Below are 23690 nucleotides of genomic sequence, written 5' to 3' on the forward strand. Positions count from 1 at the left end.
TATATTTATTAACCCCTAATCTGCCCCCCACAACGTCGCCGACACCTGCCTACACTTATTAACCCCTAATCTGCCGAGCGGACCGCACCGCTACTATAATATAGTTATTAACCCCTAACCCGCCACACTAACCCTATCATAAATAGTATTAACCCCTAATCTGCCCTCCCTAACATCGCCGACACCTAACTTCAATTATTAACCCCTAATCTGACGACTGGAGCTCATCGCTACTATAATAAATGGATTAACCCCTAAAGCTAAGTCTAACCCTAACACTAACACCCCCCTAACTTAAATATAATTTAAATCTAACGAAATTAATTAACTCTTATTAAATAACTTATTCCTATTTAAAGCTAAATACTTACCTGTAAAATAAATCCTAATATAGCTACAATATAAATTATAATTATATTATAGCTATTTTAGGATTAATATTTATTTTACAGGCAACTTTGTAATTATTTTAACCATGTACAATAGCTATTAAATAGTTAAGAACTATTTAATAGTTACCTAGTTAAAATAATAACAAATTTACCTGTAAAATAAATCCTAACCTAAGATATAATTAAACCTAACACTACCCTATCAATAAATTAATTAAATAAACTACCTACAATTACCTACAATTAACCTAACACTACACTATCAATAAATTAATTAAACACAATTCCTACAAATAAATACAATTAAATAAACTAGCTAAAGTACAAAAAATAAAAAAGAACTAAGTTACAAAAAATAAAAAAATATTTACAAACATCAGAAAATTATTACAACAATTTTAAACTAATTACACCTACTCTAAGCCCCCTAATAAAATAACAAAGACCCCCAAAATAAAAAATTCCCTACCCTATTCTAAATTAAAAAAGTTAAAAGCTCTTTTACCTTACCAGCCCTGAACAGTGCCCTTTGCGGGGCATGCCCCAAGAATTTCAGCTCTTTTGCCTGTAAAAAAAACACATACAATACCCCCCCCCAACATTACAACCCACCACCCACATACCCCTAATCTAACCCAAACCCCCCTTAAATAAACCTAACACTAAGCCCCTGAAGATCTTCCTACCTTGTCTTCACCATCCAGGTATCACCGATCCGTCCTGGCTCCAACATCTTCATCCAACCCAAGCGGGGGTTGGCGATCCATCATCCGGTGGCTGAAGAGGTCCAGAAGAGGCTCCAAAGTCTTCCTCCTATCCGGCAAGAAGAGGACATCCGGACCGGCAAACATCTTCTCCAAGCGGCATCTTCGATCTTCTTGCATCCGGTGCGGAGCGGGTCCATCTTGAAGCAGGCGACGCGGATCCATCCTCTTCTTCCGTTGTCTCCCGAAGAATGACGGTTCCTTTAAGGGACGTCATCCAAGATGGCGTCCCTTGAATTCCGATTGGCTGATAGGATTCTATCAGCCAATCGGAATTAAGGTAGGAATATTCTGATTGGCTGATGGAATCAGCCAATCAGAATCAAGTTCAATCCGATTGGCTGATCCAATCAGCCAATCAGATTGAGCTCGCATTCTATTGGCTGTTCCGATCAGCCAATAGAATGCGAGCTCAATCTGATTGGCTGATTGGATCAGCCAATAGGATTGAACTTGATTCTGATTGGCTGATTCCATCAGCCAATCAGAATATTCCTACCTTAATTCCGATTGGCTGATAGAATCCTATCAGCCAATCGGAATTCAAGGGACGCCATCTTGGATGACGTCCCTTAAAGGAACCGTCATTCGTCGGGAGACAACGGAAGAAGAGGATGGATCCGCGTCGCCTGCTTCAAGATGGACCCGCTCCGCACCCGATGCAAGAAGATCAAAGATGCCGCTTGGAGAAGATGTTTGCCGGTCCGGATGTCCTCTTTTTGCCGGATAGGAGGAAGACTTTGGAGCCTCTTCTGGACCTCTTCAGCCACCGGATGATGGATCGCCAACCCCCGCTTGGGTTGGATGAAGATGTTGGAGCCAGGACGGATCGGTGATACCTGGATGGTGAAGACAAGGTAGGAAGATCTTCAGGGGCTTAGTGTTAGGTTTATTTAAGGGGGGTTTGGGTTAGATTAGGGGTATGTGGGTGGTGGGTTGTAATGTTGGGGGGGGTATTGTATGTGTTTTTTTTACAGGCAAAAGAGCTGAAATTCTTGGGGCATGCCCCGCAAAGGGCCCTGTTCAGGGCTGGTAAGGTAAAAGAGCTTTTAACTTTTTAAATTTAGAATAGGGTAGGGAATTTTTTATTTTGGGGGTCTTTGTTATTTTATTAGGGGGCTTAGAGTAGGTGTAATTAGTTTAAAATTGTTGTAATAATTTTCTGATGTTTGTAAATATTTTTTTATTTTTTGTAACTTAGTTCTTTTTTATTTTTTGTACTTTAGCTAGTTTATTTAATTGTATTTATTTGTAGGAATTGTGTTTAATTAATTTATTGATAGTGTAGTGTTAGGTTAATTGTAGGTAATTGTAGGTAGTTTATTTAATTAATTTATTGATAGGGTAGTGTTAGGTTTAATTATATCTTAGGTTAGGATTTATTTTACAGGTAAATTTGTTATTATTTTAACTAGGTAACTATTAAATAGCTATTGTACCTGGTTAAAATAATTACAAAGTTGCCTGTAAAATAAATATTAATCCTAAAATAGCTATAATATAATTATAATTTATATTGTAGCTATATTAGGGTTTATTTTACAGGTAAGTATTTAGCTTTAAATAGGAATAAGTTATTTAATAAGAGTTAATTAATTTCGTTAGATGTAAATTATATTTAAGTTAGGGGGGTGTTAGTGTTAGGGTTAGACTTAGCTTTAGGGGTTAATCCATTTATTATAGTAGCGATGAGCTACGGTCGTCAGATTAGGGGTTAATAATTGAAGGTAGGTGTCGGCGATGTTAGGGAGGGCAGATTAGGGGTTAATACTATTTATGATAGGGTTAGTGAGGCGGATTAGGGGTTAATAACTTTATTATAGTAGCGTTCAGGTCCGCTCGGCAGATTAGGGGTTAATAAGTGTAGGCAGGTGTCGGCGACGTTGAGGGGGGCAGATTAGGGGTTAATAAATATAATATAGGGGTCGGCGGTGTTAGGGGCAGCAGATTAGGGGTACATAAGGATAACGTAGGTGGCGGCGCTTTGCGGTCGGCAGATTAGGGGTTAATTATTGTAAGTAGCTGGCGGCGACGTTGTGGGGGGCAGGTTAGGGGTTAATAAATGTAATACAGGGGTCGGCGGGGTTAGGGGAAGCAGATTAGGGGTACATAAGTATAACGTAGGTGGCGGTCGGCAGATTAGGGGTTAAAAAATTTAAATCGAGTGGCGGCGATGTGGGGGGACCTCGGTTTAGGGGTACATAGGTAGTTTATGGGTGTTAGTGTACTTTAGGGTACAGTAGTTAAGAGCTTTATGAACCGGCGTTAGCCCAGAAAGCTCTTAACTCCTGCTATTTTCCGGCGGCTGGAGTTTTGTCGTTAGAGCTCTAGCGCTCACTTCAGAAACGACTCTAAATACTGGCGTTAGAAAGATCCCATTGAAAAGATAGGATACGCAATTGACGTAAGGGGATCTGCGGTATGGAAAAGTCGCGGCTGAAAAGTGAGCGTTAGACCCTTTAATCACTGACTCCAAATACCAGCGGGCGGCCAAAACCAGCGTTAGGAGCCTCTAACGCTGGTTTTCACGGCTACCGCCGAACTCTAAATCTAGGCCTAAGAGAGCAAAAGGGATCAAGAAGGAGTAAAAGAGAGCAAGGAAACAGGGGAGGGATAGCCTGGGACGCAGAACAGAGGTCGAGAGGATAAAGAGAGTGTAAGGGGAGAAAACAAGGAGAGTTAGAGAGTGTGAGGGGAGAAAACAAGGAGAGTTAGAGAGTGTGAGGGGAGAAAACAAGGAGAGTTAGAGAGTGTAAGGGGAAATAACCAGGAGAGTTAGAGAGTGTGAGGGGAGATAACAAGGAGAGTTAGAGAGTGTGAGGGGAGAAAACAAGGAGAGTTAGAGAGTGTGAGGGGAGATAACAAGGAGAGTTAGAGAGTGTGAGGGGAGAAAACAAGGAGAGTTAGAGAGTGTGAGGGGAGATAACAAGGAGAGTTAGAGAGTGTGAGGGGAGAAAACAAGGAGAGTTAGAGAGTGTAAGCGGAGAAAACAAGGAGAGTTAGAGAGTGTGAGGGGAGATAACAAGGAGAGTTAGAGAGTGTGAGGGGAGAAAACAAGGAGAGTTAGAGAGTGTGAGGGGAGAAAACAAGGAGAGTTAGAGAATGTGAGGGGAGAAAACAAGGAGAGTTAGAGAGTGTGAGGGGAGAAAACAAGGAGAGTTAGAGAATGTGAGGGGAGAAAACAAGGAGAGTTAGAGAATGTGAGGGGAGAAAACAAGGAGAGTTAGAGAGTGTGAGGGGAGAAAACAAGGAGAGTTAGAGAGTGTGAGGGGAGAAAACAAGGAGAGTTAGAGAATGTGAGGGGAGAAAACAAGGAGAGTTAGAGAATGTGAGGGGAGAGAATAAGGAGAGTTAGAGAATGTGAGGGGAGAAAACAAGGAGAGTTAGAGAATGTGAGGGGAGAAAACAAGGAGAGTTAGAGAATGTGAGGGGAGAGAATAAGGAGAGTTAGAGAATGTGAGGGGAGAAAACAAGGAGAGTTAGAGAATGTGAGGGGAGAAAACAAGGAGAGTTAGAGAATGTGAGGGGAAATAACAAGGAGAGTTAGAGAGTGTGAGGGGAGAAAACAAGGAGAGTTAGAGAGTGTGAGGGGAGAAAACAAGGAGAGTTAGAGAGTGTGAGGGGAGAAAACAAGGAGAGTTAGAGAATGTGAGGGGAGAAAACAAGGAGAGTTAGAGAATGTGAGGGGAGAAAACAAGGAGAGTTAGAGAGTGTGAGGGGAGAAAACAAGGAGAGTTAGAGAGTGTGAGGGGAGAAAACAAGGAGAGTTAGAGAATGTGAGGGGAGAAAACAAGGAGAGTTAGAGAATGTGAGGGGAGAGAATAAGGAGAGTTAGAGAATGTGAGGGGAGAAAACAAGGAGAGTTAGAGAATGTGAGGGGAGAAAACAAGGAGAGTTAGAGAATGTGAGGGGAGAGAATAAGGAGAGTTAGAGAATGTGAGGGGAGAAAACAAGGAGAGTTAGAGAATGTGAGGGGAGAAAACAAGTAGAGTTAGAGAATGTGAGGGGAGAAAACAAGGAGAGTTAGAGAGTGTGAGGGGAGATAACAAGGAGAGTTAGAGAGTGTAAGGGGAGAGAATAAGGAGAGTTAGAGAGTGTGAGGGGAGAAAACAAGGAGAGTTAGAGAGTGTGAGGGGAAATAACAAGAAGAGTTAGAGAGTGTAAGGGGAGAGAATAAGGAGAGTTAGAGAGTGTGAGGGGAGATAACAAGGAGAGTTAGAGAGTGTAAGGGGAGAGAATAAGGAGAGTTAGAGAGTGTGAGGGGAGATAACAAGGAGAGTTAGAGAGTGTGAGGGGAGATAACAAGGAGAGTTAGAGAGTGTAAGGGGAGAGAATAAGGAGAGTTAGAGAGTGTGAGGGGAGAGAATAAGGAGAGTTACAGAGTGTAAGGGGAGAGAATAAGGAGAGTTAGAGTGTGTAAGGGGAGAGAATAAGGAGAGTTAGAGAGTGTGAGGGGAAATAACAAGAAGAGTTAGAGAGTGTGAGGGGAGAGAATAAGGAGAGTTAGAGAGTGTGAGGGGAGAAAACAAGGAGAGTTAGAGAGTGTGAGGGGAGAGAATAAGAAGAGTTAGAGAATGTGAGGGGAGAAAACAAGGAGAGTTAGAGAATGTGAGGGGAGAAAACAAGGAGAGTTAGAGAGTGTGAGGGGAGAAAACAAGGAGAGTTAGAGAGTGTGAGGGGAAATAACAAGAAGAGTTAGAGAGTGTGAGGGGAGAGAATAAGGAGAGTTAGAGAGTGCGAGGGGAGAAAACAAGGAGAGTTAGAGAGTGTGAGGGGAGAAAACAAGGAGAGTTAGAGAGTGTGAGGGGAAATAACAAGAAGAGTTAGAGAGTGTGAGGGGAAATAACAAGAAGAGTTAGAGAGTGTGAGGGGAGAAAATAAGGAGAGTTAGAGAGTGTAAGGGGAAATAACAAGGAGAGTTAGAGAGTGTGAAGGGAGATAACAAGGAGAGTTAGAGAGTGTAAGGGGAGAAAACAAGGAGAGTTAGAGAGTGTGAGGGGAGATAACAAGGAGAGTTAGAGAGTGTGAGGGGAGAGAATAAGGAGAGTTAGAGAGTGTGAGGGGAGAAAACAAGGAGAGTTAGAGAATGTGAGGGGAGAAAACAAGGAGAGTTAGAGAGTGTGAGGGGAGATAACAAGGAGAGTTAGAGAGTGTGAGGGGAGAAAACAAGGAGAGTTAGAGAGTGTGAGGAGAGATAACAAGGAGAGTTAGAGAGTGTGAGGGGAGATAACAAGGAGAGTTAGAGAGTGTGAGGGGAGAAAACAAGGAGAGTTAGAGAGTGTGAGGGGAGAAAACAAGGAGAGTTAGAGAGTGTGAGGGGAGAAAACAAGGAGAGTTAGAGAGTGTGAGGGGAGAAAACAAGGAGAGTTAGAGAGTGTGAGGGGAGAGAATAAGGAGAGTTAGAGAGTGTGAGGGGAGAGAATAAGGAGAAGTAGTAAGAAGTGAATACAGCGCCAACAAGAGGCCAAGGGATAAATATACTCACAGAGAGATAAAAGAAGATAATTTAATGAACCATGTTAAAAAGCATCAGTAATAAAAGACTATATATAAAAAATGTAAAAAGCACATATAAATAAAATTACAAATACAGGAATATCTTACAGAAGCGGCTCAAAGGGCCAAAGCTGATAATTACAATAAAAACAGAGGTAATAACAGGTGATCAGTGTGAGTGGTACACCAGAATAAGAGTGTATACTAATTAAACAGAATTAGCCTAAGTACAACTGTAGCAAGTGCATCAAGCAAAAAACTAATAAACAATAATACAAACAATAGTGTTCAAAATTAGTGTTACAAAAATAGTGTTCCAAAAAATAGAAAAATGCACTGCAGTGCAAAAAAAGGGGGGTAGCAAAATAATTGTATAGATACGATCAAATAGTGAGTGAGTGCAAATGGATATAAAAATGCTAGCTACTTAATCCAGTGAGGTTAAGATATAATTAAATAAAATACACAATATGCAATAACATAAAAAATAAAATATAATCCAAAAAAGTGTTCAAAAAGTTGATCAACAAATGTTAGTGAAGAACAAAAATAAGTCAATCAAAACTAAAAAATGGAAAAAATGGGTGATGCTAGCTAGTCTTGAGAAAGACTCTTTTTTGAGGGCAGAAACGCGTTGACATATTGGTAAGCATTACTTTAATCTTTACTTCATTCTCATATTGGATACACTATGTTGTGAATTTCTTTTTTTACAGGGACACTTTTTAGGATACCATAGGAGCAGCTGACAGGTGCTAGGATCCAATCAGCTACTTCAGCTACCACACTCAGGAATTTGGATCTGTTAAAGTAACTAACATTGGAAGGAATCAACTTCCTCACTTTCACCTTGCTTTTCATCACCCATTTTTTCCATTTTTTAGTTTTGATTGACTTATTTTTGTTCTTCACTAACATTTGTTGATCAACTTTTTGAACACTTTTTTGGATTATATTTTATTTTTTATGTTATTGCATATTGTGTATTTTATTTAATTATATCTTAACCTCACTGGATTAAGTAGCTAGCTTTTTTATATCCATTTGCACTCACTCACTATTTGATCGTATCTATACAATTATTTTGCTACCCCCCTTTTTTTTGCACTGCAGTGCATTTTTCTATTTTTTGGAACACTATTTTTGTAACACTATTTTTGAAACACTATTGTTTGTATTATTGTTTATTAGTTTTTTGCTTGATGCACTTGCTACAGTTGTACTTAGGCTAATTCTGTTTAATTAGTATACACTCTTATTCTGGTGTACCACTCACACTGATCACCTGTTATTACCTCTGTTTTTATTGTAATTATCAGCTTTGGCCCTTTGAGCCGCTTCTGTAAGATATTCCTGTATTTGTAATTTTATTTATATGTGCTTTTTACATTTTTTATATATAGTCTTTTATTACTGATGCTTTTTAACATGGTTCATTAAATAATCTTCTTTTATCTCTCTGTGAGTATATTTATCCCTTGGCCTCTTGTTGGCGCTGTATTCACTTCTTACTACTTGTGCATATTTTTTGGAGGTTGGTTAGGATCTCTGTTTGTATACAGCTTGGGGATTACCTTAGCGCTTGTACACTACCCCTTTTTCACAAGAGAATAAGGAGAGTTAGAGAGTGTGAGGGGAGAAAACAAGGAGAGTTAGAGAGTGTGAGGGGAGAGAATAAGGAGAGTTAGAGAGTGTGAGGAGAGAGAATAAGGAGAGTTAGAGAGTGTAAGGGGAGAGAATAAGGAGAGTTAGAGAGTGTAAGGGGAGAGAATAAGGAGAGTTAGAGAGTGTAAGGGGAGAGAATAAGGAGAGTTAGAGAGTGTGATGGGAGAGAATAAGGAGAGTTAGAGAGTGTGAGGGGAGAGAATAAGAAGAGTTAGAGAGTGTGAGGGGAGATAACCAGGAGAGTTAGAGAATGTGAGGGGAGAGAATAAGGAGAGTTAGAGAGTGTGAGGGGAGATAACAAGGAGAGTTAGAGAGTGTGAGGGGAGAAAACAAGGAGAGTTAGAGAGTGTGAGGGGAGATAACAAGGAGAGTTAGAGAGTGTGAGGGGAGAAAACAAGGAGAGTTAGAGAGTGTGAGGGGAGATAACAAGGAGAGTTAGAGAGTGTGAGGGTAAATAACAAGGAGAGTTAGAGAATGTGAGGGGAGAAAACAAGGAGAGTTAGAGAGTGTGAGGGGAGAAAACAAGGAGAGTTAGAGAGTGTGAGGGGAAATAACAAGGAGAGTTAGAGAATGTGAGGGGAGAAAACAAGGAGAGTTAGAGAGTGTGAGGGGAGAGAATAAGGAGAGTTAGAGAGTGTGAGGAGAGAGAATAAGTAGAGTTAGAGAGTGTAAGGGGAGAGAATAAGGAGAGATAGAGAGTGTGAGGGGAGAGAATAAGGAGAGTTAGAGAGTGTGAGGAGAGAGAATAAGTAGAGTTAGAGAGTGTAAGGGGAGAGAATAAGGAGAGATAGAGAGGTTGAGGGGAGATAACAAGGAGAGTTAGAGAGTGTGAGGGGAGAAAACAAGGAGAGTTAGAGAGTGTGAGGGGAGATAACCAGGAGAGTTAGAGAATGTGAGGGGAGATAACAAGGAGAGTTAGAGAGTGTGAGGGGAGATAACCAGGAGAGTTAGAGAATGTGAGGGGAGATAACAAGGAGAGTTAGAGAGTGTGAGGGGAGATAACCAGGAGAGTTAGAGAGTGTGAGGGGAGATAACAAGGAGAGTTAGAGAGTGTAAGGGGAGAAAACAAGGAGAGTTAGAGAGTGTAAGGGGAAATAACCAGGAGAGTTAGAGAGTGTGAGGGGAGATAACAAGGAGAGTTAGAGAGTGTAAGGGGAGAAAACAAGGAGAGTTAGAGAGTGTGAGGGGAGATAACAAGGAGAGTTAGAGAGTGTAAGGGGAGAAAACAAGGAGAGTTAGAGAGTGTGAGGGGAGATAACAAGGAGAGTTAGAGAGCATGAGGGGAGATAACAAGGAGAATTAGAGAGTGTGAGGGGAGATAACAAGGAGAGTTAGAGAGTGTGAGGGGAGAAAACAAGGAGAGTTAGAGAGCGTGAGAGGAGATAACAAGGAGAGTTAGAGAGTGTGAGGGGAGATAACAAGGAGAGTTAGAGAGTGTGAGGGGAGAAAACAAGGAGAGTTAGAGAGCGTGAGGGGAGATAACAAGGAGAGTTAGAGAGTGTGAGGGGAGAAAACAAGGAGAGTTAGAGAGCGTGAGGGGAGATAACAAGGAGAGTTAGAGAATGTGAGGGAGAGAATAAGGAGAGTTAGAGAGTGTGAGGGGAGATAACAAGGAGAGTTAGAGAGTGTGAGGGGAGAAAACAAGGAGAGTTAGAGAGTGTGAGGGGAGATAACAAGGAGAGTTAGAGAGTGTGAGGGGAGATAACAAGGAGAGTTAGAGAGTGTAAGGGGAGATAACAAGGAGAGTTAGAGAGTATAAGGGGGGATAACAAGGAGAGTTAGAGAGTGTGAGGGGAGATAACAAGGAGAGTTAGAGAGTGTGAGGGGAGATAACAAGGAGAGTTAGAGAGTGTAAGGGGAGATAACAAGGAGAGTTAGAGAGTATAAGGGGAGATAACAAGGAGAGTTAGAGAGTGTAAGTGGAGATAACAAGGAGAGTTAGAGAGTGTGAGGGGAGATAACAAGGAGAGTTAGAGAGTGTAAGGGGAGATAACAAGGAGAGTTAGAGAGTATAAGGGGAGATAACAAGGAGAGTTAGAGAGCATGAGGGGAGATAACAAGGAGAGTTAGAGAGTGTAAGTGGAGATAACAAGGAGAGTTAGAGAAAGTAAGTGGAGATAACAAGGAGAGTTAGAGAGTGTAAGGGGAGATAACAAGGAGAGTTAGAGAGTGTAAGGGGAGATAACAAGGAGAGTTAGAGAGTCTAAGGGGAGATAACAAGGAGAGTTAGAGAGTGTAAGGGGAGATAACAAGGAGAGTTAGAGAGTGTAAGGGGAGAGAATAAGAAGAGATAGAGAGTGTGAGGGAAGATAACAAGGAGAGTTAGAGAGTGTGAGGGGAGATAACAAGGAGAGTTAGAGAGTGCGAAGGGAGATAACAAGGAGAGTTAGAGAGTGTGAGGGGAGAGAATAAGAAGAGATAGAGAGTGTGAGGGAAGATAACAAGGAGAGTTAGAGAGTGTTATAGAAGATAACAAGGAGAGTTAGAGAGCGTGAGGGGAGATAACAAGGAGAGTTAGAGAGTGTGAAGGGAGATAACAAGGAGAGTTAGAGAGTGTAAGGGGAGATAACAAGGAGAGTTAGAGAGTGTGAGGGGAGATAACAAGGAGAGTTAGAGAGTGTGAGGAGAGAGAATAAGGAGAGTTAGAGAGTGTAAGGGGAGATAACAAGGAGAGTTAGAGAGTGTAAGGGGAGAGAATAAGAAGAGATAGAGAGTGTGAGGGAAGATAACAAGGAGAGTTAGAGAGTGTTATAGAAGATAACAAGGAGAGTTAGAGAGCGTGAGGGGAGATAACAAGGAGAGTTAGAGAGTGTGAAGGGAGATAACAAGGAGAGTTAGAGAGCGTTAGGGGAGATAACAAGGAAAATTAGAGAGTGTGAGGGGAGATAACCAGGAGAGTTAGAGAATGTGAGGGGAGATAACAAGGAGAGTTAGAGTGTGTGAGGGGAGATAACAAGTAGAGTTAAAGAGTGTGAGGGGAGATAACAAGGAGAGTTAGAGAGCGTGAGGGGAGAAAACAAGGAGAGTTAGAGAGTGTGAGGGGAGAGAATAAGGAGAGTTAGAGAGTTTGAGGGGAGAGAAAAAGCAGAGTTACAGAGTGTAAGGGGAGAGAATAAGGAGAGTTAGAGAGTGTGAGGGGAGAGAATAAGGAGAGTTAGAGAGTGTGAGGGGAGAGAATAAGGAGAGTTAGAGAGTGTGAGGAGAGAGAATAAGTAGAGTTAGAGAGTGTGAGGAGAGAGAATAAGTAGAGTTAGAGAGTGTGAGGGGAGAGAATAAGTAGAGTTATAGAGTGTGAGGGGAGATAACAAGGAGAGTTAGAGAGTGTAAGGGGAGAGAATAAGGAGAGTTAGAGAGTGTGAGGGGAGATAACATGGAGAGTTAGAGAGTGTGAGGGGAGAAAACAAGAAGAGTTAGAGAGTGTGAGGGGAGATAACAAGGAGAGTTAGAGAGTGTAAGGGGAGAGAATAAGGAGAGTTAGAGAGTGTAAGGGGAGAGAATAAGGAGAGTTAGAGAGTGTAAGGGGAGAGAATAAGGAGAGTTAGAGAGTGTAAGGGGATTGAATAAGGAGAGTTAGAGAGTGTGAAGGGAGATAACAAGGAGAGTTAGAGAGTGTAAGGGGAGAGAATAAGGAGAGTTAGAGAGTGTGAGGAGAGAGAATAAGGAGAGTTAGAGAGTGTGAGGGGAGAGAATAAGGAGAGTTAGAGAGTGTGAGGGGAGATAACAAGGAGAGTTAGAGAGTGTAAGGGGAGAGAATAAGGAGAGTTAGAGAATGTGAGGGGAGATAACAAGGAGAGTTAGAGAGCGTGAGGGGAGATAACAAGGAGAGTTAGAGAGTGTGAAGGGAGATAACAAGGAGAGTTAGAGAGCGTTAGGGGAGATAACAAGGAAAATTAGAGAGTGTGAGTGGAGATAACAAGGAGAGTTAGAGAGCGTGAGGGGAGATAACAAGGAGAGTTAGAGAGTGTGAGGGGAGATAACAAGGAGAGTTAGAGAGTGTGAGGGGAGATAACAAGTAGAGTTAGAGAGTGTGAGGGGAGATAACAAGGAGAGTTAGAGAGCGTGAGGGGAGAAAACAAGGAGAGTTAGAGAGTGTGAGGGGAGAGAATAAGGAGAGTTAGAGAGTTTGAGGGGAGAGAAAAAGCAGAGTTACAGAGTGTAAGGGGAGAGAATAAGGAGAGTTAGAGAGTGCGAGGGGAGAGAATAAGGAGAGTTAGAGAGTGTAAGGGAAAAGAACAAGGAGAAATAGAGAGGTTGAGGGGAGATAACAAGGAGAGTTAGAGAGTGTGAGGGGAAATAACAAGGAGAGTTAGAGAGTGTAAGGGGAGAAAACAAGGAGAGTTAGAGAGTGTGAAGGGAGATAACCAGGAGAGTTAGAGAGTGTGAGGGGAAATAACAAGAAGAGTTAGAGAGTGTAAGGGGAGAAAACAAGGAGAGTTAGAGAGTGTAAGGGGAAATAACCAGGAGAGTTAGAGAGTGTGAGGGGAGATAACAAGGAGAGTTAGAGAGTGTAAGGGGAGAAAACAAGGAGAGTTAGAGAGTGTGAGGGGAGATAACAAGGAGAGTTAGAGAGTGTGAGGGGAGAAAACAAGCAGAGTTAGAGAGTGTGAGGGGAGAAAACAAGGAGAGTTAGAGAGCGTGAGGGGAGATAACAAGGAGAGTTAGAGAGTGTGAGGGGAGAAAACAAGGAGAGTTAGAGAGCGTGAGGGGAGATAACAAGGAGAGTTAGAGAGTGTGAGGGGAGATAACAAGGATAGTTAGAGAGTAAGAAGGGAGATAACAAGGAGAGTTAGAGAGTGTGAGGGGAGATAACAAGGAGAGTTAGAGAGTGTGAGGGGAGAAAACAAGGAGAGTTAGAGAGCGTGAGGGGAGATAACAAGGAGAGTTAGAGAGTGTGAGGGGAGATAACAAGGATAGTTAGAGAGTAAGAGGGGAGATAACAAGGAGAGTTAGAGAGTGTGAGGGGCGATAACAAGGAGAGTTAGAGAGTGTGAGGGGAGAAAACAAGGAGAGTTAGAGAGCATGAGGGGAGATAACAAGGAGAGTTAGAGAGTGTGAGGGGAGATAACAAGGAGAGTTAGAGAGTGGAAGGGGAGATAACAAGGAGAGTTAGAGAGTGTAAGGGGAGATAACAAGGAGAGTTAGAGAGTGTAAGGGGAGATAACAAGGAGAGTTAGAGAGTGTAAGCGGAGAGAATAAGAAGAGATAGAGAGTGTGAGGGAAGATAACAAGGAGAGTTAGAGAGTGTTATGGAAGATAACAAGGAGAGTTAGAGAGCGTGAGGGGAGATAACAAGGAGAGTTAGAGAGTGTGAAGGGAGATAACAAGGAGAGTTAGAGAGCGTGAGGGGAGATAACAAGGAGAGTTAGAGAGTGTGAGGGGAGATAACAAGGAGAGTTAGAGAGTGTGAGGGGAGATAACAAGGAGAGTTAGAGAGTGTAAGGGGAGATAACAAGGAGAGTTAGAGAGCGTTAGGGGAGATAACAAGGAAAATTAGAGAGTGTGAGGGGAGATAACAAGGAGAGTTAGAGAGCGTGAGGGGAGATAACAAGGAGAGTTAGAGTGTGTGAGGGGAGATAACAAGGAGAGTTAGAGAGTGTGAGGGGAGATAACAAGGAGAGTTAGAGAGCGTGAGGGGAGATAACAAGGAGAGTTAGAGAGTGTGAGGGGAGAGAATAAGGAGAGTTAGAGAGTTTGAGGGGAGAGAAAAAGCAGAGTTACAGAGTGTAAGGGGAGAGAATAAGGAGAGTTAGAGAGTGTGAGGGGAGAGAATAAGGAGAGTTAGAGAGTGTGAGGGGAGAGAATAAGGAGAGTTAGAGAGTGTGAGGAGAGAGAATAAGTAGAGTTAGAGAGTGTGAGGGGAGAGAATAAGGAGAGTTAGAGAGTGTGAGGGGAGAGAATAAGGAGAGTTAGAGAGTGTAAGGGGAGAGAATAAGGAGAGTTAGAGAGTGTAAGGGGAGAGAATAAGGAGAGTTAGAGAGTGTAAGGGGAGAGAATAAGGAGAGTTAGAGAGTGTGAAGGGAGATAACAAGGAGAGTTAGAGAGTGTAAGGGGAGAGAATAAGGAGAGTTAGAGAGTGTGAGGAGAGAGAATAAGAAGAGTTAGAGAGTGTGAGGGGAGAGAATAAGGAGAGTTAGAAAGTGTGAGGGGAGATAACAAGGAGAGTTAGAGAGTGTAAGGGGAGAGAATAAGGAGAGTTAGAGAATGTGAGGGGAGATAACAAGGAGAGTTAGAGAGTGTGAGGGGAGAAAACAAGGAGAGTTAGAGAGTGTGAGGGGAGATAACAAGGAGAGTTAGAGAGTGTGAGGGGAGAGAATAAGGAGAGTTAGAGAGTGTGAGGGGAAATAACAAGAAGAGTTAGAGAGTGTGAGGGGAAATAACAAGGAGAGTTAGAGAGTGTGAGGGGAAATAACAAGGAGAGTTAGAGAGTGTGAGGGGAGAGAACAAGGAGAGTTAGAGAGTGTGAGGGGAGAGAACAAGGAGAGTTAGAGAGTGTGAGGGGAGAGAATAAGGAAAGTTAGAGAGTGTGAGGGGAAATAACAAGAAGAGTTAGAGAGTGTGAGCGGAGAGAATAAGGAGAGTTAGAGAGTGTGAGGAGAGAGAACAAGGAGAGTTAGAGAGTGTGAGGGGAGAGAATAAGGAGAGTTAGAGAGTGTGAGGGGAGAGAATAAGGAGAGTTAGAGAGTGTGAGGAGAGAGAACAAGGAGAGTTAGAGAGTGTGAGGGGAGAGAATAAGGAGAGTTAGAGAGTGTGAGGAGAGAGAACAAGGAGAGTTAGAGAGAGTGAGGGGAGAGAATAAGGAGAGTTAGAGAGTGTGAGGGGAAATAACAAGAAGAGTTAGAGAGTGTGAGGGGAGAGAATAAGGAGAGTTAGAGAGTGTGAGGAGAGAGAACAAGGAGAGTTAGAGCGTGTAAGGGGAGAGAATAAGGAGAGTTAGAGAGTGTGAGGGGAGAGAATAAGGAGAGTTAGAGAGTGTGAGGGGAAATAACAAGAAGAGTTAGAGAGTGTGAGGGGAGAAAACAAGGAGAGTTAGAGAGTGTGAGGGGAGAAAACAAGGAGAGTTAGAGAGTGTGAGGGGAGAAAACAAGGAGAGTTAGAGAGTGTGAGGGGAGAAAACAAGGAGAGTTAGAGAGTGTGAGGGGAAATAACAAGAAGAGTTAGAGAGTGTGAGGGGAGAAAACAAGAAGAGTTAGAGAGTGTGAGGGGAGAAAACAGGGAGAGTTAGAGAGTGTGAGGGGAGAGAATAAGGAGAGTTAGAGAGTGTGAGGGGAAATAACAAGAAGAGTTAGAGAGTGTGAGGGGAGAGAATAAGGAGAGTTAGAGAGTGTGAGGAGAGAGAATAAGGAGAGTTAGAGAGTGTAAGGGGAGAGAATAAGGAGAGATAGAGAGTGTGAGGGGAGATAACAAGGAGAGTTAGAGAGTGTAAGGGAAAAGAACAAGGAGAAATAGAGAGGTTGAGGGGAGATAACAAGGAGAGTTAGAGAGTGTGAGGGGAAATAACAAGGAGAGTTAGAGAGTGTAAGGGGAGGAAACAAGGAGAGTTAGAGAGTGTGAAGGGAGATAACCAGGAGAGTTAGAGAATGTGAGGGGAGATAACAAGGAGAGTTAGAGAGTGTGAGGGGAGATAACCAGGAGAGTTAGAGAGTGTGAGGGGAGATAACAAGGAGAGTTAGAGAGTGTAAGGGGAGATAACAAGGAGAGTTAGAGAGTGTAAGGGGAAATAACCAGGAGAGTTAGAGAGTGTGAGGGGAGATAACAAGGAGAGTTAGAGAGTGTAAGGGGAGAAAACAAGGAGAGTTAGAGAGTGTGAGGGGAGATAACAAGGAGAGTTAGAGAGCATGAGGGGAGATAACAAGGAGAATTATAGAGTGTGAGGGGAGATAACAAGGATAGTTAGAGAGTAAGAGGGGAGATAACAAGGAGAGTTAGAGAGTGTGAGGGGAGATAACAAGGAGAGTTAGAGAGTGTGAGGGGAAATAACAAGAAGAGTTAGAGAGTGTGAGGGGAGAGAATAAGGAGAGTTAGAGAGTGTGAGGGGAGAGAATAAGTAGAGTTAGAGAGTGTGAGGGGAGAAAACAAGGAGAGTTAGAGAGCGTGAGGGGAGAAAACAAGGAGAGTTAGAGAGTGTGAGGGGAGATAACAAGGAGAGTTAGAGAGTGTAAGGGGAGATAACAAGGAGAGTTAGAGAGTGTAAGGGGAGATAACAAGGAGAGTTAGAGAGTGTGAGGGGAGATAACAAGGAGAGTTAGAGAGTGTAAGGGGAGATAACAAGGAGAGTTAGAGAGTGTAAGGGGAGAGAATAAGAAGAGATAGAGAGTGTGAGGGAAGATAACAAGGAGAGTTAGAGAGTGTTATGGAAGATAACAAGGAGAGTTAGAGAGCGTGAGGGGAGATAACAAGGAGAGTTAGAGAGTGTGAGGGGAGATAACAAGGAGAGTTAGAGAGTGTAAGGGGAGATAACAAGGAGAGTTAGAGAGCGTTAGGGGAGATAACAAGGAAAATTAGAGAGTGTGAGGGGAGATAACAAGGAGAGTTAGAGAGCGTGAGGGGAGATAACAAGGAGAGTTAGAGTGTGTGAGGGGAGATAACAAGGAGAGTTAGAGAGTGTGAGAGAAGAAAACAAGGAGAGTTAGAGAGTGTGAGGGGAGATAACAAGTAGAGTTAGAGAGTGTGAGGGGAGATAACAAGGAGAGTTAGAGAGTGTGAGGGGGGATAACAAGGAGAGTTAGAGAGTGTGAGGGGAGAGAATAAGGAGAGTTAGAGAGTTTGAGGGGAGAGAAAAAGCAGAGTTACAGAGTGTAAGGGGAGAGAATAAGGAGAGTTAGAGTGTGTGAGGGGAGAGAATAAGGAGAGTTAGAGAGTATGAGGGGAGAGAATAAGGAGAGTTAGAGAGTATGAGGGGAGAGAATAAGGAGAATTAGAGAGTATGGGGGGAGAGAATAAGGAGAGTTAGAGAGTATGAGGGGAGAGAATAGGGAGAGTTAGAGAGTATGAGAGGAGAGAATAAGGAGAGTTAGAGAGTGTGAGGGGAGAGAATAAGGAGAGTTAGAGAGTGTGAGGGGGGGGAAGAAGGAGAGTTAGAGAGTGTGAGGGGAGAGAACAATTAGAGTTAGAAAGTGTGAGGGGAGAGAACAATTAGAGTTAGAAAGTGTGAGGGGAGAGAATAAGGAGAGTTAGAGAGTGTGAGGGGAAATAACAAGAAGAGTTAGAGAGTGTGAGGGGAAATAACAAGGAGAGTTAGAGAGTGTGAGGGGAAATAACAAGGAGAGTTAGAGAGTGTGAGGGGAGAAAACAAGGAGAGTTAGAGAGTGTGAGGGGAGAGAATAAGGAGAGTTAGAGAGTGTGAGGGGAAATAACAAGAAGAGTTAGAGAGTGTGAGGGGAGAGAATAAGGAGAGTTAGAGAGTGTGAGGAGAGAGAATAAGGAGAGTTAGAGAGTGTAAGGGGAGAGAATAAGGAGAGATAGAGAGTGTCAGGGGAGATAACAAGGAGAGTTAGAGAGTGTAAGGGAAAAGAACAAGGAGAAATAGAGAGGTTGAGGGGAGATAACAAGGAGAGTTAGAGAGTGTGAGGGGAAATAACAAGGAGAGTTAGAGAGTGTAAGGGGAGAAAACAAGGAGAGTTAGAGAGTGTGAGGGGAGATAACAAGGAGAGTTAGAGAGTGTAAGGGGAGATAACAAGGAGAGTTAGAGAGTGTAAGGGGAGATAACAAGGAGAGTTAGAGAGTGTAAGGGGAGATAACAAGGAGAGTTAGAGAGTGTGAGGGGAGATAACAAGGAGAGTTAGAGAGTGTGAGGGGAGATAACAAGGAGAGTTAGAGAGTGTAAGGGGAGATAACAAGGAGAGTTAGAGAGTGTAAGGGGAGATAACAAGGAGAGTTAGAGAGTGTAAGGGGAGATAACAAGGAGAGTTAGAGAGTGTGAGGGGAGATAACAAGGAGAGTTAGAGAGTGTAAGGGGAGATAACAAGGAGAGTTAGAGAGTGTGAGGGGAGATAACAAGGAGAGTTAGAGAGTGTGAGGGGAGATAACAAGGAGAGTTAGAGAGTGTAAGGGGAGATAACAAGGAGAGTTAGAGAGTGTAAGGGGAGATAACAAGGAGAGTTAGAGAGTGTAAGGAGAGAGAATAAGAAGAGTTAGAGAGTGTGAGGAGAGAGAATAAGAAGAGTTAGAGAGTGTGAGGAGAGAGAATAAGAAGAGTTAGAGAGTGTGAGGAGAGAGAATAAGAAGAGTTAGAGAGTGTGAGGAGAGAGAATAAGAAGAGTTAGAGAGTGTGAGGAGAGAGAATAAGAAGAGTTAGAGAGTGTGAGGAGAGAGAATAAGAAGAGTTAGAGAGTGTGAGGAGAGAGAATAAGTAGAGTTAGAGAGTGTAAGGGGAGAGAACAAGGAGAGTCTTTAGACTCGCCAGAAACAGCAGTTATGAAGCAGTGGTCACAAAGACCGCTGCTCCATAACCTGTCTGCCTGCTCTGAGCAGGCGGACAGACATCACCGGAAATCAACCCGATCGAATACGATCGGGTTGATTAACACCCCTTGCGAATCTGCAGGGGGCGGTATTGCACTAGCTCTTGTGAGCTGCTGGTGCAATGCTGAATACGGAGAGCGTATTGCTCTCTGCATTCAGCGAGGTCTGGCGGACCTGATCCGCACTGTCAGATCAGGTCGGCCAGACCTTGTTAAATAGAGGCCAGAGAGTGTAAGGGGAGAGAATGATGGGATAGTGGGAAATAATTAAGGGAGCAGAGTGTAATGGTTGCAGCAGGAGGGAGACAGAGCAATATGACATGAGAAGCTAAGGGACAAAGGACATGGGGGAGCAGAAAAGCGCGAGTGAATAGACAATGTGGTAAAAGGAAATACAATTAGGAGGCTGTTGGTGCAAGAGATTTGGGAATTAAGCAAAGGTAAAAATGAAAGGATTGATATTTGAGAGCCTAATAGTAAATACAATAAAACTGGTAAGAGAGAGAGAACTGAGGATGGTGATGGTAAAATGAGGAGAGCAGAGGGAATGTGACTGAAAGGGAAGAGATAGGAAGAACATGAAAGAGCAAAGGAGGGGAGGGAGAATCAGAAGATGACTGGTTAACGAGAGGGAGGGGAGGGAGAATCAGAAGATGACTGGTTAACGAGAGGGAGGGGAGGGAGAATCAGAAGATGACTGGTTAACGAGAGGGAGGGGAGGGAGAATCAGAAGATGACAGGTTAACGAGAGGGAGGGGAGGGAGAATCAGAAGATGACTGGTTAACGAGAGGGAGGGGAGGGAGAATCAGAAGATGACTGGTTAACGAGAGGGAGGGGAGGGAGAATCAGAAGATGACTGGTTAACGAGAGGGAGGGGAGGGAGAATCAGAAGATGACTGGTTAACGAGAGGGAGGGGAGGGAGAATCAGAAGATGACTGGTTAACGAGAGGGAGGGGAGGGAGAATCAGAAGATGACTGGTTAACGAGAGGGAGGGGAGGGAGAATCAGAAGATGACTGGTTAACGAGAGGGAGGGGAGGGAGAATCAGAAGATGACTGGTTAACGAGAGGGAGGGGAGGGAGAATCAGAAGATGACTGGTTAACGAGAGGGAGGGGAGGGAGAATCAGAAGATGACTGGTTAACGAGAGGGAGGGGAGGGAGAATCAGAAGATGACTGGTTAACGAGAGGGAGGGGAGGGAGAATCAGAAGATGACTGGTTAACGAGAGGGAGGGGAGGGAGAATCAGAAGATGACTGGTTAACGAGAGGGAAATAAACAGAGACAGGGAAATTCAGGAAGGAATCTGCTGAGTCAAAAAGAAAGATAAAGGGGCCTATCTATTATCAAGCTCCAAATGGAGCTTGAGGGCCCGTGTTTCTGGCGAGTCTTCAAACTCGCTAGAAACAGCAGTTATGAAGCAGCGGTCTAAAGATTATGATCAGGTTGATTGACACCTCCCTGCTGGCGGCCCATTGGCCGCGAGCCTGCAGGAGGCGACGTTGCACCAGCAGCTCTTGTGAGCTGCTGGTGCAATGCTTAATACGGAGAGCGTATTGCTCTCCGTATTCAGTGAGGTCTGGCGGACCTGATCCGCACTGTCAGATCAGGTCCAAAGAGTAAATGATGGGAAATAGAACAGATACAGGGGGTGCAATAGGAGAAGGCAGGGGGAGGTCAGAGAGTACAAAAGGAACGTGCAAGGGGATAGAATGCCAGTGCTATTTAGTGCCATGTTAGATATATTATGTGCAGAATGTAAACATAATGGTTATTCTATTGACATGGTGAAAAACCTAAGCTTATTTGAAATAAGAGCTTTGTTGTAATTTGCAGGATTGGAACAATCTCCTTTTGGTGTAATGTGACCAATGACCATATATACCCTAAAAGAGGAATAACAATGAGTGTTAGCCTGTGATGCGGTAAGTAAAAAGTGTACCTCAAAAGCGTTACCCTAAAAACAAAATGTATGCTTATCTGATCATTTCTTTCATGATGGTGAGCATCCACAAGGCATCACATGTGGGATTAAATTCCAGTCCTACAGGAGGCGGCTAAACACTCCTCACAGCATTGTTTTAATCTGTCTCATTTTCCTGTGATTCCTTAGTCACAGACATGGCCAAGAGATTGGAGAAAATAAGAAAGTAGGAAAGTAAAAGAAGTGCAAACTGGTATTCCCTCCCACCAGCTGACATGGAAAAAACAAGGGCAGTTCTTATAGACTCTCAACACCATGAAATAAATGTATCGGGTAAGCATACATTTTGTTTACTTTCATAAGATGGGGAGATTCCACAAGGCATCACATGTGGGATCCAATATCCAAGCTGTGATGTCCATTCTAAGAGACTAACATGAAAGAGGGAGGAAAAATTGTTAAGGCAGCTACTAAACAGGCACTGCAATCTCCTACCAAAAGGAGCCTCAGAGGAGGCAAATGTGTCAAAATGGTAGAATTTGGTAAAGACATAAAAAGATGACCATGTCCTTGCACATCTGTTCAATGAAAGCTTCATTTCTAAAAGCTCAAATAGTGGTGACTACTCTGGTACAATGAGCAGTAATTTTATTCAGGGGGAGACTTCCCCAGCTACTAAGCACACTATGCAAATCAAAGTTTTAAGCCACCATGCCAAGGCGGTTGCCATAGATTTCTGTCCCTTGCAGGGGAATTGAGAAACAAGGAAGAAGAAATTCTGAATTATTTAGTGGCTTGAAAAAAAAAGTTCAAGGTCCATACTACATCCGAGCTGTAAAGTGATGTTTTTTTTTTTGGTACTGGCAGAGAGATGGGGTTATAATTTGCTAATTGATGTTTTCAGAAGAAACAACTTTAGGAAGGAAAAAAATAGCTTGTTGTTCAAACTGCTTTATCCTAATAAAAAATCATGTAAGGAGAATCATCTTAACCAAACCTAGAATAAAAGGCTTTCAAACTCTTTTTGTGATAGAAGCACGAAAAGGCAGAAATGTGGCCTTTATGGGAACTGACTGATAAACCCTTATCCAGACCATCCTGCAAAAAAATTAAGAATTCAAAAAATCTGAAAAGAGTTCCAATTGTAATTATTAGACTCTTTTCAGGAAAGGAAACATTTCTAGACTTTGTGATAAATACATCTTTAACAAGCTTTCTGGCCTGAACCGAAGTGTCTATCAGACTCAGACATTCAATTATCATGCTGTCAAATTGAGAGCCTTGAGATCTTGACGGAAGAAGGGACCTTGAGAGAGAAAGTCCTTCCTGAGAGGAAAATACCATAGCTGGCTTGAAAACAATTGTATCAGATCTGCGCACCAAGTCCTGTGAGACCGCGCTAGAGCAAAGTAATCGAAACCTGGCAAAAGAATGGCACCTAAAGTCGCTACTATAAGACCAACTACGTCCATGCATTTAAAAGGACAGGAAACCCCTAAATATGTTTCATGATTTGGAAATATTATACAATTTTAAACAACTTTCCAATTTACTTAAATTATCAAATTTGCGTTTTCTTTTTCAACAAGGGATACCAAGGAAACAAAGCCCATTTAAAAATAGAAGTGAATTTAATTAAAAGTGTCATTACCTGCTCTAGCTGAATCATGCAAGTTTAATTTGACTTTCCTATCCCTTTAAGCAGTTTAGGAAGAAGAGTTTGATGGAGAAGAGCACAGAGCTTCTGCAATTTGAGTTTGTGAGAATCTGTTAGCGATAGCCTTATTGTTACAGAGTTTATGTGCTCCAATAAGAAATGAATGGGCACAACCTTTGCTACCTACTTTAGAAGGGGGGTTCTGGGTTGCTGAATAATTGTCCTCAGCTGAAGTGGAGGATTCTAATTAATAGAGTACTCCTGAAGGATACAGGGTACCTAGAGGGGATGCTCCTTAGAGATATCTTAGATGAGCCCAAGGTCTGCAAAGGGTTCTCTTCTGCCCTTTGCATGTGTTTGCTTTTAATTGGTGCAGGCATCAGTAGTGAAATTGCAGAGTGAATGGACTGTTTTACGTTAGGAGGTAGCTCAGTAGAACTGTCCAGGGGGTAATCCTGGTGGGTAACTCTGCTGCAAATGCAACACTGCATGACCCTGTATAGCAATAGACACAGACTTAGCACATAGGTTACAAAGCTGATTAAGGGGACACCCCAACACTTCCTTACATAGCAAACACATGTGAGAAGGGGTTCAGTTGCCAGTAGCTCTTCTAATGAATCAGTGTTAAGTTCTAAGACTTTAGCTGCACCAGTTTGCTCCATAATGATTTAGAAAAGTAAGGACAGGCAAGTATCTAAAATTAGATAGCAGCATAGAAATATAATATAACAGATACAGAAAGTGTTAACACCCTCAGGGGAACACACAAATATTTGCACAATGTGAAACTAAGGTTTCTGTGAGGGAATCAGAAAAGATTGGTTACTGTCTTTTAAGAGAAAAATTGTACTTTAAAAATAAAAACTTAAAGTTTGAGTCAATAAAGGGTTAAATAAATAAGGCTCTGAGAAGAAATTGCAGTTTTTCATCAAAGAAGGCCACAGTTTTTGGCGGGAAGAAGTAAATTCCCTTGGATCGGAACAGAAGGTAGCTCAAAAACTTCTGAAAATGAGCTCCAAATGTAAGAAAAAAAATTCTGATTATCTCAGAGCCTGCTGAGAATGAGGACCAGAGCTCTGGTATGTGCTAAATACCAGAAATAAATTCTAAGACAGTGCTGCAATGTTACTGTAAATGTATAAAAGTGCACAAAAGTTCCTTAAACTGTATGCAGTGTTATCTGGTAATTGTAAATATATCCCCAAGCTATGCGAATAATGTCTGCATGTTCATGCTAATAGCCTGCGGGGTATGTGAGTGCAAGTACCAACTTACCTGTCAGCACTCACTGTACTGCGCTTACCCAGCTGCAGGAGACCTGCTTCTAT

At 42.7% G+C, this 23690-nt stretch overlaps 1 protein-coding gene across 1 annotated transcript in view; it reads right to left on the reverse strand.

The window, feature by feature from the left end:
* The window catches only part of GRIK4 (glutamate ionotropic receptor kainate type subunit 4), a 777161-nt gene that overhangs the window by 286927 nt on the left and 466544 nt on the right, over positions 1-23690 (reverse strand). The gene's annotated exons all lie outside the window — the stretch shown is intronic.

The sequence above is a fragment of the Bombina bombina genome, chromosome 8 (assembly GCF_027579735.1).
Source record: "Bombina bombina isolate aBomBom1 chromosome 8, aBomBom1.pri, whole genome shotgun sequence".
Taxonomy (NCBI): Eukaryota; Metazoa; Chordata; class Amphibia; order Anura; family Bombinatoridae; genus Bombina; species Bombina bombina.